At 43.3% G+C, this 13436-nt stretch overlaps 1 protein-coding gene and 1 pseudogene across 1 annotated transcript in view; both read left to right on the top strand.

The window, feature by feature from the left end:
* LOC131895276 (carcinoembryonic antigen-related cell adhesion molecule 1-like) overlaps nucleotides 1–4368 on the top strand; it is a 54322-nt gene extending 49954 nt beyond the window's left edge. Inside the window, exon 7 of the mRNA XM_059245745.1 lies at nucleotides 4264–4368. The gene's annotated coding sequence lies outside the window, so the exon portion shown is untranslated. The remainder of the gene's footprint in view (nucleotides 1–4263) is intronic.
* A 6231-nt stretch (nucleotides 4369–10599) lies between these two features.
* LOC131924763 (probable C-mannosyltransferase DPY19L1) lies at nucleotides 10600–12864 on the top strand (annotated as a pseudogene).
* Nucleotides 12865–13436: the final 572 nt, after the last annotated feature.

Below are 13436 nucleotides of genomic sequence, written 5' to 3'. Positions count from 1 at the left end.
ATACCTCCTCCCTCACTATTAGCCATTCAGCTTTTTCTTAGACAATTCAGGTGCTTTGGGCAGGCAAAGTAAAACTGCAACACATCTTTACATAGTTATACAAACAAAACACATCTTTACATTGTTAAACAAATATTGCACAACACCAGCCCTCAGGTGCCTTAGGTCCTCACGGGTTTCCGTTCAGTGCTGAACGGAGACTCAGTGCACCTAGGCTAGGCTGGCATGAGGGAACCACATGTCCAAGAGCAAGTTCCTCACCCTAATGCCTTCCCTGCTGTGTGTGAAGGTTGTGGCCATTCATTCTCCCTGGTGTACATGAGAGCCAGTTCACACCAACACACACACAAACTAGGTTTAGGGCAGATGAGATGCTTTAGTGTGTAAAGTGCATTTTACAAACTGACACTTGAATTCATTCCCTGAACCCTGAGGTGAAAGGAGAGACCCCTCCTGCAAGTTGTCCGCTGAGATGCACCCATGTTCTGTCTGTCTGTCTGTCTGTATCTCTCTCTCTCTCTGTGTGAGGTCTTGAGACTGACTGTATGATCATACTTTTCAGGTGAATGGAGCTTCACATTATTTCCTGAAAAACAATGTCCAGCAACACAAATCCCTAATTTCAGCCTCCCCATGTCCACCAGCAACAACGATCTTCTGAAATAAAAACACAGTGATGGGACCTGCCCCATTAGCTGCTGCTCATGTATTCCCAGTCTCCTGTCCCTCACTGGGCAGGTTGGGGGAGGAGAGTCCCCTAAGAGCACAACTCTGCAGCCCCAGCCTTCAGAGTCAGCAGAGAGAAAGGCAGATAATGGATTGGGTAGCCAGTGGCTAGCAGAAAAGGTATTGCTGGTGAGGGATTTCACCCTTTAGACTACAGAGCAAGAGTACTTTATGAAGTCCACTGTAGCCAGGGAGCCAGCTTAGTAGTGATCAGAAAACTGGCTGTGGCAGAGAAAAATGGGCTGTGGTAGGGGATGACCTCCACTGGGGAAAGCCCTCTGACAGTTGGGTGACTATGTGTGCAGGTCCTGGCATGCGATCTCTGCCCCCAGAAGGATGACAATGTAGACTGGCTTGTGTACAGTTCTAGGAGTCCAGTGCCAGCCACTCTGTACTTATTTCCTGTCATAGGATTTTTGCTGTACACATAGTGGGCCATGAAATCCAAGGTCCTGCAAACAGGAACTATCTTGGTTGGTCACAGCTGCAGTTCCATGGTGGAGAGATACAATCTCCCATTTGTGTCTGTTTGGGATTACATTTCACCTCTCAGCTGTGACTTGTTCTCTAGTTCCACAAAGCTAAGTGGCCAAGCCTTCAGCAAGCGCATGAAGCACTCCTGGACATTTCCCCACTCTGTTCTCAGGGCTTCCTCGCACACACTACTGTCTCCTTAGCTCCCGACACTAGCTCCTTCTCCTACTGGGGAATGTCCAGTGTCTTATCACATACTCCAGATTCCTCTCTTGCTCATACTTCCTGCTCTTGTCAACACTTAGCTCTGTGGGGCCCTCTGTTCTAATTGCATCTGTCTCCCTGTACACCTCTGCCCCACTACTGTGACAGGAGAGTAGTGACTAAAAAGGGTGCATCAGGAGACAACCTTCCTGAGTTGACCAGGAAGACTAGAAGCCTGTCCCCACCTGACTTCATACAGTCGAGCATACTCAAGAGATGCCAGGGATAGGAGATGGAGATGTGGTTTGGTGGATCTAAGCACTGGGCTCCTCTTCCAGAGGACTCAGATCCCCATCAACCACACAGCTAAAAACCTTTTGTAACTGTAGTCTCAGGGGATCTGATACCATCTTCTGTCCCCAGAGAATACCGGACATATACATAATGTACACACATACACCAACCACCAACCACCACCAGCACCACCAGCACTACCATCACCACCAACACCAGCACCACCCACATACACAGGCATAGAGGGACAGGCAGGGAGTGTACACAAACACAGAGCAGTGACCACTAAGTAAAGTCCTATAGAGGGCCTTGTGGATCCTAGCTTCTACATAGTTCAGTGAGATCAAATGAAAATCCAAATGAGACCACTTTGCTGACACATATGGACCCCCTGTCTTGGATCAAGACCATGGCGGTCCTTCCTCTGTGTCTTTACTTTGCTGTTTGGGGCCCACACACCTGTACTCTTTGGGTACTTTCTTCTGTTATATCATCCATGCTTGAGGTCCACTGTTTGAGAAATAAAGCAGTGGCCGCCCACATTTCTATATTCCCCATGGACTCATGCCCTGGTGAGGTGTGGGCTCATTTATCATGAGCTGAGCTCACCACACAGAAAGAAACCAAGTGACTTTGTTGCCATCTTGGCTGGTGACTTCATCAAGATAGAGGTGACCAGGTGACTTGGCCATTATCTTGGTTAGTGACGTTTCTGAAATATTTGCCAGTATTGAGAGCCCTCAGAGGATCACTGCACTCCTAGACTTCCTGTGCCACAGGCAGTCAGGTACACATCCAAGTCCTCCTTTTCCAACTTTTCCATTTTAATTTCATCTTCTGTATTCCTAATGGGATCCTAATTCCTGTCTCCTAATTCCTAATGGAATTGGGAGACTCAGAAGAGACTCCAACATGGGCTCTATTACCACATGATAAAAATCGACACTTGTGTCATTTCACTGTGGGGAGAGGGGCGGTTCAAGGCAGGGACTTTCTGGGTAACAATTCTGGCTGTACTGGGTCTTGCTCCATAGCCAAGGCTGGCCATAAACTCATTCATATCTGCCTGGCTCTGCCTCCTGAGTGCTGGAATTAAAGGTGTGTGCCACCAACACCCACTTTCTGTGTAGCTTAAGGAGGGTATATCCAAACTCCATGGTGCAGTTTTTGGTTGGCACATTGTTTTGCAGGATATATTTACAGCTTTCTATAGGAGACTTGCGTTTTCCCAGCCATGTGCCTCCAACAATACCAACAGGAGCTAACACTTTGAAACTGACAGTCTTTTAATGGAGAGAATAATGAGAGAACCCTGTGTCTAATATAAAAATCATAAGATGATTAATAAATGTCACCAGTATAAAAAAATTTGACACTTATACACATATACAAAATAATATATGAATTATCACTCATAAATTTTGAAGAGGATGGAGAGCCAGAGGTTCTTTTTTTTAATACCAGGAATTTCTGGGAGATTTAAGCATAGGATTGGAGGAGGAGAAAATGACTTTTCTACTGTGGGGCTAGAAGTTCCTCTTTTCTAGTTAAAACAAGGGGAATAAATGTCTTCTATGATCCAAAACTGTAATAACAGCTAACATGTCAGTATATGTGTGCCTTCTTTTCTGGGTTTTGTATAGAGAGAGTATTCCCTCACTTCAAGGTCATTTTTGATAATGTGCAAAGATGCTTACTAAATTGTAAACATTTTTTTCTGTCAGGTTAGGAAAGGGATATAAAAGTCCAAGCAGAGTGTGTTGCTTTATACCTGAATCAGAAAATGTTTGGTAATTAAAAGGATGTGTGAGCTAGTCTTAATTTGTTATATTAATCTATTCATGTAGTGTGGACTCGACTTTCTTTTAATAAGGAGGTGCTGCCCAGCAGCTCTCTTCTGAGTCAGACAGCTCTCATACTTAGGACTCCTACAGTGCCTGTTTGGAAAAGATCAACAGCTGGGCATGTGGAGAGCTGGTTCTTTGAGAGGGGATACAATTTTTGACAGGCCCTGGGCTCAACTAACCAAAGGGAAGAGAGGGAGGACCCAAAGTGACTGAATCACAAAGGAATGAAGAAACGTCACAACTGACACCAAAGAAATTCAGAATATTGTAAGGGAATATTTTAAAAATCTGTTTTCCATTGAGTTGGAAAATCTAAAGAAATGTAGAAAATTCTAGATTCACCCAAACTACCAAATTTAAAACAAGAAGAGATCAATCAATCTAAACAACTCAAAACAACAAGATAAGATTCTCTGTTAGGGTCTGGCAGTGAGTTGTGGGGCACACTTGCAGAAGTTTAGGGGCAGTGTACTGGCTAGTAGTACACCAATTTGACACAAGCTAGAGTCATGAGAGAGAGAAGGGAGCCTCAATTGTGAAAATGCCTCCGTAAGATCCAGCTGTAAGGCATTTCTCAATTAGTGATCAATGGGGGAGGGTCCAGTTCATGGTGGGTGGTGTCATTCTTGGGTTGAGTCCTGGGTTCTATAAGAAATCAGGTTGAGAAAGCCATGAGCCACAGGCAGTAAGCAGCACCTCTCCATGGTCTCTGCATCAGCTCCTGCATCCAGGATCCTGCCCAGCTTGAGTTCCTGTCCTGACTTCCTTCAGTAATGGACTATGATGTAGAAGCATATGGCAAATAAACTCTTTCCTCTCCTTGCTTTTTGGTCATGATATTTTGTCAAAGCAATAGAGACCCTAAGACAGGCGGTGATCCTATTATTTCCCAGAGAAGGAGTTTAAACAAAAAAGCACAATCCACAAAACATTCAGGATAAGTCTGTGCCCTCCTTACACAATTCTAACAGACAATTGAGTGCTCAGGAACAATGTCAAAACTTTCCAGAACAAATGAGGAGGTGAAACCTCTTTCCTGTCTACCTTTAGAGAGGTGAAAACCCCTAAATGAAATACCGCGAAAATCAGTTTCAGAATTATAACCTTGACTATGTTTCAGGAATGTGGGTGATTTAACATTAGAAAATCAACCACTGCCTTTTAGAAAATTAACATATTAACCAGAAAACCATGATCATTTGAAAAGTAGGAAAATGGCCTTTGATTCACGCCCACCTGTGATTTATATACCAAAGAAACAGATTATGAAAGAAGGGGACCCTTTGGAATGATACAGACACCTACTAAACGTGAAATTAAACACTGCAATAAGCCTGTGGTTTTGGACTAAGCCCTCAGTCAGGTCAATATGGAGTCACTCACACTGTTAGCCAAATTTTCTTAGTAGTACACATATGTCACCTGTGGACTGCTGTTTGCTAGTTAGAGAAGCCAGGATTCACTCAGCAATAGGTGTTGGTCATGGGTAGCAGACAGGGTTGAACAAATCCTTAAGTTTGAGATACCTCACTTATGTTTTCCACCTGTAAATTCTTCCAGAGTATATTGCAGCCCCACAATTTCTGAACCTGTCCTGATTTTAAGGACAGCCTCATTCTAGAAACAGGAATAGAAGCCATTGTCTGTCTTTCACACAATTATTATTTTGTCTTTTGACAAAATATCAAGTATCAGGGTCAATGGGGACCCATGAGAAAACTGCCTGACAGCAACACACCCACCTCCTACAGACATTCTCTCTGGCCAGCTCATGGGAACATCACAAAAGCAGAGAGCACACACCTGACACCCAGAGCATGCAGAATTTGAGTCCAGAGCCACCACAGGCTTGGTGAGCAAAATCCTAAGGGCCAGGCTCATGACTCACCTCAGACCACAGGAAGGCCAGTGCTCTGGGCCTTTCCAGGTATGATGCCCATGACTCTGAGATCAATTCAGGTTTGTGACATACAGTAGGTACCATGGATGCACAAAAGTCAGAGGGGCCAATCATAGGGTACACTTTGCATGTCAGATTGGAAGAGTAAAGTTGTGTTAAGCTCCCTTTGCCACTGTGACCAAGCTTCATGGTCAGGTCGAGTTAGATGTATAATGGGAAGACATGCTTCACTTTTGGGAGGTGGAGGTGTATGGACAATGACAAGCAATTCAGGAGAAAGTAAAAGTGTGTCAAACACCCATTCAAAGACCATTATTTACTCTTACATTTTCTATCCTGAGTTTTTTAAATTTTTTTGTGAGTGTGTCTCACATAGCCCAGGCTATCTTCAAATTCAGTACATAACCAAGGATGACTTTGAACTTCTCATCCTCCTGTGTGTATCTTTTTGAACAAAGTCCTGGGGATCAAATCCAGAGCTTTGTGCACACTAAGTAAGCCCTGCCTACAGAGTTACACCCTAGCCTTAAAATTTTTACAGTTAAATATTTGTTGAATGGTTCTTAACTTCTCATACATGAGACTGTACATGTGTCCAGGTGCACACACACACATTCACATGCATGCATGCACATCTTTGCTTCTCCTAGGAGATATACATGCTTTGACCAGCACCAGGAGCAAACATTTGTTAACAGAATGGTGCTGAGATCTCCAGCTCAGAGTTCTGTGAGGGCTGAGAGGGGCCTGGGATTAGCAGAGGAGATGGACCTGCAGTGAGAAAGCAGGAGTGGAGTCTTGACTCCATGGAGAAGGTAACTATTATCAACACATTGCCACAACAGGGACACAACTGAGGGTCCCTGTCTCAAGACAGGCTTGTGGTGGCCAACTGTCCACCTCATAACAGTGTAGAATATGTTTGTGTCACAGGTAGATGAGAATGAGATTGATAGTGACATGCAAAGAGAACCTGCAAACTCAAAACCTTCCAATCACAAAATTTAAAAACTCTCAGAAGCTAAGAGCACTTGCTGCTCTTTCAGAAGAACTGAGTTCAGTTCCCAGCATATACATCAGGAGGTTCACAGCTGCCTGAAGCTTCATATCCAGGGGCAATGATGCCCTCTTCTGGCTTCAATAGGAACCCTGCGCACATGTGGCATACTCATATATATATATATATATATATATATATATATATATATATATATATATATATATATATATATATATAGAGAGAGAGAGAGAGAGAGAGAGAGAGAGAGAGAGAGAGAGAGAGAGAATGACACAGGCTGAGAGACAGGGAGAGTAAAAGCAAATCTAAAATAAAATAAAACAACCTTGCATTTTCCTTTATAATTCAGGTTCCCACAACACAAGCCACCACCTTCTCACTGAGCAAGTTCAGGCATTCCCTGGCTGACCTGAGGTCACAGATTATCTGACATTGGTTCCTGTCCCAGTGCTGCTACCTCTTGGAGGATGACTGATAATCAGGACTGTCTTAGGATTTCTATTGCTGTGAAGAGACACCATGAACACAGAAACTCTTACAAAGTAAAACATTTAATAGGAGGTCTTATGCCTTAGAGATTCAGTCCATTGTTATCACGGTGGAAAATGGTAGCATGCAGGCAGACATGGTGCTGGAGAAGGATCTGAGTTTTCTACAATTTTGATCCAGAGGCAAAGGAAGTAAACAGAGACACTGGGTATGGCTTGAGCATAGGAGACCTCAAAGACTGCTCCTACAGTGACACACTTTCTCCAACAAGGCCATATCTACTCCAACAAAACCACACCTCCTAATAGTGCCACTCCCTGTTATCTTGTGCAGGCCAATTACATTCAAACCACACATCCTACTTCCTGGCCTGTAGATGTAACCAACCTTCTTATTAAATAAGAAACACAGAACCAATGCAAAGAAGAAAGCCAAGAGGTCAGAGCTAAGAGCTAAAACCTTACCCTTCCTCCTGTGGTGGTCCTACCTCTCCGAACCAGAGCTACCCCTGTGTTAAAGTCTTTATATAGAGTTCCTGTTCTGCCTTCTCATTGGTTGTAAACCCAACCACATGACCGCCTCGTCACGGCCTGCCTGTATAGGCCTCCAGGTTTTCTATGATTGATATTGAAATTAAAGGCGTGTGTATCCAATACTGGCTGTGTCCCTGAACACAAAGAGACTTACCTAGCTCTGCCTACCAAGTGCTGGGATTACAAGTGTACACCACCACTGGCCTGCTTTCCTATGGCTTGCTAATAGCTCTGACCCCTGGGCAACTTTATTTATTAACATACAAATAATTTTAATACAAATAAAATATCACCACTGGCCCCCATAAGCTTGTAACAATATCATAATGTAAAATATATTTAGTCCAGCTTCAAAAGTCTCCATAGTCTATCACAGATCAACAATGTTTAAAAGTGGAAAGTTCAAAGTTTCTTCTGAGATTCACGCAATCTCTTAACTATAATCTCCTATAAAATAAAAATTAAAAAACATATGCTTCCAACATATAATGGCACAAGATTTACATTACTCTTCTAAAGCGTAGGGAAGGGAGCATAATGAGGAAATATTGGACCAAAGTGAGACTGAAAATAATCTGGGCAAACTCCAAACTCTGCATTTCCAGGTCTTACTTCAAACTGCTCTTCAGATCTACAACTTCTTTCAGCTATGTTGACCACAACACATTACTCTCTTGGGCTGGTTCCACTTCCTGTTACAGCTCTTCTCAGCAGGTATCCCAAGGCTCTGGCACCTCCAACATTTTGGGGTCTCCAAGGAAATCCAAGCTTCTCCTTCACAGCTTCACACAATGGCCTCTCTGGTCCTCCATTTAGGGACCCTCCTTACACATGCCTAGCCTCAGTGGTTTTCCTTAGTCAAGGAGGTAAATTCCATAGCCCATTTCTTCCATCCTTAATCCAGAACCAGGTGGCCAAAGCAGCCATGTTCTGCTGCTTGCTGGTGCTGTAGTGTGACCTCCTTGTTTATTTACATCTTCACCAATTTTCTGTTTTGCTTGGTTTCCTTCACTGCCTAAGCATGGCTGTACTGAAATTTGCTCGGTAGACCAGGCTGGCTTCAAACTCAGAGATCCCCCTGCCTATGCCTTCTCAGTATTGGGATTAAAGGTATGTACCACCACACCCTAATTTAAGCTTTTCTTTAATTTCTTTTCAGCTCTTGGAAACTTAGCTTCTTAGGATCTTGTCTTGAGGCCACCACTCCCTGTATTCCATTTCTTAATATGTTTATCTCTTTGAATACTAGAATTAGTTCCATTCCACTTCCTGGTGCCCTTTCCCCTCAAATTGTACATTTTGTATTTTTTCCTTGCTCGGCTTCCTCTTTTTCATTATAAATCTGTATAAGTGTGGTGAGTCATAAAAACACAACAGAGTCTATACTAGGCTTTTTTGAGATTTCCTCTGCCAATGGAATTAATCCAAAACACTTCACTTTAGCCTCAGGCAGAGTTTTGGGACAAGGACAAAAAGCAGCCATATTCTTCACCAAAATATCACAAGAACAATCTCTAGGACACATATTAATATTCTTCTCCTCTGAAATCTCTTGACCAGACCCCCACAGTTAAAATAACTCAACACCAATGTCTTCCATGTTCCTGCTAGTCTGTCCCATTAAGCAGTACTTAAAGCATCCCACTGCTTTTCTAATCCAAACTTCCATACTCTACATTACTCCAAATAAAAACACATTCCAACCTATCACAATACTCCAGTCCCTGGTACCATCTTCTGTCTTAGTTAGGGTTTCTGTTGCTGTGAAGAGACACCATGACCACTGCAACTCTTTTTTTTTTTGTTGTAGCATAAATATTTGTTTAGAGTGAGGAATATCAATTTTGAAACAATAATCAATAATATGACCTTACTAAACAGACGCCAATTCAGTTAACTTTACTTTGTTATTTGTTTGGATGGAAATTTCAATAGAATTTAACATGTGATTGAAGCCTGCTAATTTAGTGGCTCAGTTCACCGTCTTTGTTTCTCTGGTAGCCTGCTCTGATAGACTGTCTGTAGGTGCATACATAGATCTTGAAAAGCATCCATTATTTTTCCTTCATTTTTTGGAATTCTCAAAAGCCAATTGTCATTTGAGAGGTCCAAGCTCACCTTCTAGAGAATGACACCTTGTAGAGCAATAATAATCTCTTCTAGGCAGCCCTCACTCAATAGAAGGTAAAATGTTCTTCACATTTAGATCAACCACAGAGTTCATGAGCCAACATAGAATGGAAAGGTAGAAAGGTTAACAGGAATTTAGATGAGTGGAGTCAGGGAAAGCAGATGAATAGAATACATGTAGGTATATCAATTAATAAAAAATTAAGCAAGCTAGTCACAAATGAAGTGAATTTTATATGATATCCATAATAATTAACCTTTTAAATAGTAATCATCAAATGCATGATAGGACCCAGAGTTTATTCTGCATTTAAAATGCAGGATTTTATCCATTATATTTTACTTCTAGATTTGAAGTTTAAGAGTATGTCTGTCTAATCCAACAAGTTCTCACTGTTCTATTATTTCTGTAAAAATCCATTTCCCTGTTTCGGAAACAAAATTCTATACAAGTAACAGCGACAGTTAATTTTGTTAACTTACCGTAACCTAGAATTGTCGTGGAAGAGAGAGAGTTTCAATAAAGAAGAGTATACATTGGAGATTCTATGGGTGTATCAGCTGCTGTATGGTGACTTCCCCTGAATTAAAACATTCTCTTTTGGGGGGTGGGGGAGGAGATTCAGGAAGCAAATGAAATTCACAAGTTTCAGGAAGTTTCTGAAGCTTAAAAAATTCATAAGCCCATTCCCAAGGTTACACACAGGCTAACAATAGCTGGGGACAAGAGAATCTGAAATCAGCTGAGCTGCCTATGAGTCACATGAGGAGTGCAAATAGATGCAGTTTTCATGAGTCATCATGTTGGGGTGGTCTTTTTGATATTGTCTTCTGAAGTTCAGTACCAATATCACTTTCATATTATAATCCTAAAGGAAAAGTTAGCTGTTTGTTTGTTACCCAATGTTAAAAAGATTAGCTGCGAGTCCGCGGATTCTGGCTCCTGTCCGGGCGCGTGCAGCTAGCGGGCACGACTATGCTAAGATGGTCCTGCAGGCACGGAGCAAACACCGGGACGCGGCTTACAGGCCGCCCCGGCCGGCCCGCGCATCACCGCCGCCAGTGAGCGGGGCATCCGAGGTGGGCGCCGGGGAGCGGGGGCCGGAGCGCGCGACGCCGTCGCCAGGGCACAGAGGCGCGGCGGGCAGGAAGGGGCCCCGCACGGAGACCGCTGGCGGCCGGGCTGCGCTGGGCGCTGGGCCTGTGGCGCGGGCGCGGCCTGACCTGGATCACGCTGCTGCTAGCTTCCTTTGCAGCCCTCTTGCACTGGAGCCACATAACACACCTTTTTGAAAATGATCGGCATTTTTCTCACCTCTCAACCCTGGAAAGGGAGATGGCTTTCCGCACCGAAATGGGGCTGTATTTTCTTACTTCAAGACTATTGTGGAAGCACCGTCATTTTTGAATGGAGTGTGGATGATAATGAATGACAAGCTGAGTACCCACTTGTTATTAACACATTAAAAAGGTTCAATCTTTACCCGGAGGTGATCTTAGCCAGCTGGTACCGCATTTACACCAAAATAATGGATTTGATTGGTATACAGACCAAGACATGCTGGACAGTTACCCGAGGAGAAGGACTCAGTTCAATTGAAAGCTGCGAGGGATTGGGAGATCCTGCTTGCTTTTATGTTGCTGTAATTTTTATGTTAAATGGACTAATGATGGCATTATTCTTCATCTATGGCACATATTTGAGTGGCAGCCGATTGGGAGGCCTGGTCACAGTGTTATGCTTCTTCTTCAATCACGGAGAGTGCACCTCTCCGGGAAAGCTTCTCATACCCGTTCCTTGTGCTTCAGATGTTGCTGGTGATTCACATTCTCAGGGCTACAAAACTTTACAGAGGGAGCTTGATTGCACTCTGCGTTTCCAATGTCTTCTTCATGCTTCCTTGGCAGTTTACCCAGTTCGTGCTTCTTACTCAGATTTCATCATTATTTGCAGTGTATGTTGTGGGATACATTGATATTTGTAAATCACGGAAGATCATTTATATACACATGATTTCTCTTGTGCTTTGTTTTGTGTTGATGTTTGGGAACTCGATGTTACTAACATCTTACTATGCATCCTCTTTGGTAATTATTTGGGGTATGCTGGCAGTGAAACCACAGTTCCTAAAAATGAATGTATCTGAACTTAGTTTATGGGTTATCCAAGGGTGTTGTTGGTTATGTGGAACTGTTACACTCAAGTATTTGACTCCCAGAATCTTTGGCATTGCAGATGATGCTCATATTGGCGACTTATTAACATCAAAATTCTTCAGTTACAAGGATTTTGATACTTTACTATATACTTGTGCAGCAGAGTTTGACTTTATGGAAAAGGAGACTCCACTGAGATACACGAAGACACTGCTGCTCCCTGTTGTTCTGGTCGTGTTCGCTGCGATTGTTCGAAAGATTGTTAGTGATATGTGGGGTGTCATAGCTAAACAACAGACACATGTAAGAAAACACCAATTTGATCATGGAGAGTTGGTCTACCATGCTCTGCAGCTGTTAGCCTACACAGCGCTCGGTGTCCTGATCATGCGGCTGAAGCTCTTCCTGACATCGCACATGTGTGTGATGTCGTCCCTGATCTGCTCCAGACAGCTGTTTGGATGGCTCTTTGGCAAAGTACATCCTGGTACTGTTGTCTTTGCTGTATTAGCAGCAATGTCCATTCAAGGCTCAGCAAACCTACAAACCCAGTGGAACATTGTAGGGGAGTTCAGCAATCTGCCACAAGAAGAGCTCATAGAATGGATCAGATACAGCACAAAACCAGATGCTGTGTTTGCAGGCGCCATGCCCACCATGGCCAGTGTGAAGCTCTCTGCTCTGCGGCCTGTGGTGAACCACCCTCATTATGAAGATGCAGGTCTGAGAGCCAGAACAAAAATTGTGTATTTGATGTATAGCCGCAAAGCAGCTGAAGAAGTGAAGAAGGAATTGATGAAATTGAAAGTGAATTACTACATTCTAGAAGAGTCATGGTGCATAAGACGATCCAAGCCTGGGTGCAGCATGCCTGAAATCTGGGATGTGGAGGATCCAGCCAACGCTGGGAAGACACCCCTGTGTAACATCTTGGTGAAGGAGTCCAAGCCTCACTTCACCACAGTGTTCCAGAACAGCGTTTACAAAGTCCTAGAAGTTATCAAAGAGTGACTGCCATGTGCCCCGGCTACAGAGACCGCATTAGTAACGGCTTTACTGCTTTGCCACTAAGTCGTGTATCGTTTTAACTCAGATTGCAAAACCTTTAAAAGTCTTTCAAAGTAACTGTTTTCGAATGGAAAACATTTATTTGGTCAATTTGTCATTCTGATTGTGAAAATGACTTACATCAGATCAATTAGTTACTGTTTCAGTGCACCTGTTAAAATTTGCTATGCAAATGAGTATATGCTTGTACTTCATTTAAATATTTGTGTTAGAGTGAACAAAGCCATCTGTGTAGAAACACATCATGGGTCATGACAAAGATGAAGATGATATGAAAACATAGTTCTTTCTGAACTGTTGAGGGCCTGTTAACCCACCTGGCTTCTTACTTACCTCCTGGTCTTACCTCTGGACACTCGGGTGACTCTGTCCCAATCTTGTCAGCCCATCTCACCGTGAGTCCAGGTGCCGCTGGCCTCTGGGTCACCTGCACATCTTACTTTTTGGTGCTCTTTTGTTCTCTATGGCGCTTGTGAATCAAGTGTTCCTGCCCATTGTTACCCAGACTCCTGGATGTGGTGGGAGGAACAGCTCCTTAGTTCCCAGCCATGTGGCATCTGCCTCTTCCCACACAGACTTTTTTCTCCCCCCAAATA

Source organism: Peromyscus eremicus, chromosome 1, assembly GCF_949786415.1.
Source record: "Peromyscus eremicus chromosome 1, PerEre_H2_v1, whole genome shotgun sequence".
Classification (NCBI taxonomy): Eukaryota; Metazoa; Chordata; class Mammalia; order Rodentia; family Cricetidae; genus Peromyscus; species Peromyscus eremicus.
Note: the sequence above shows the minus strand (reverse complement) of the source record. Positions and strands in the feature narration are given on the sequence as shown.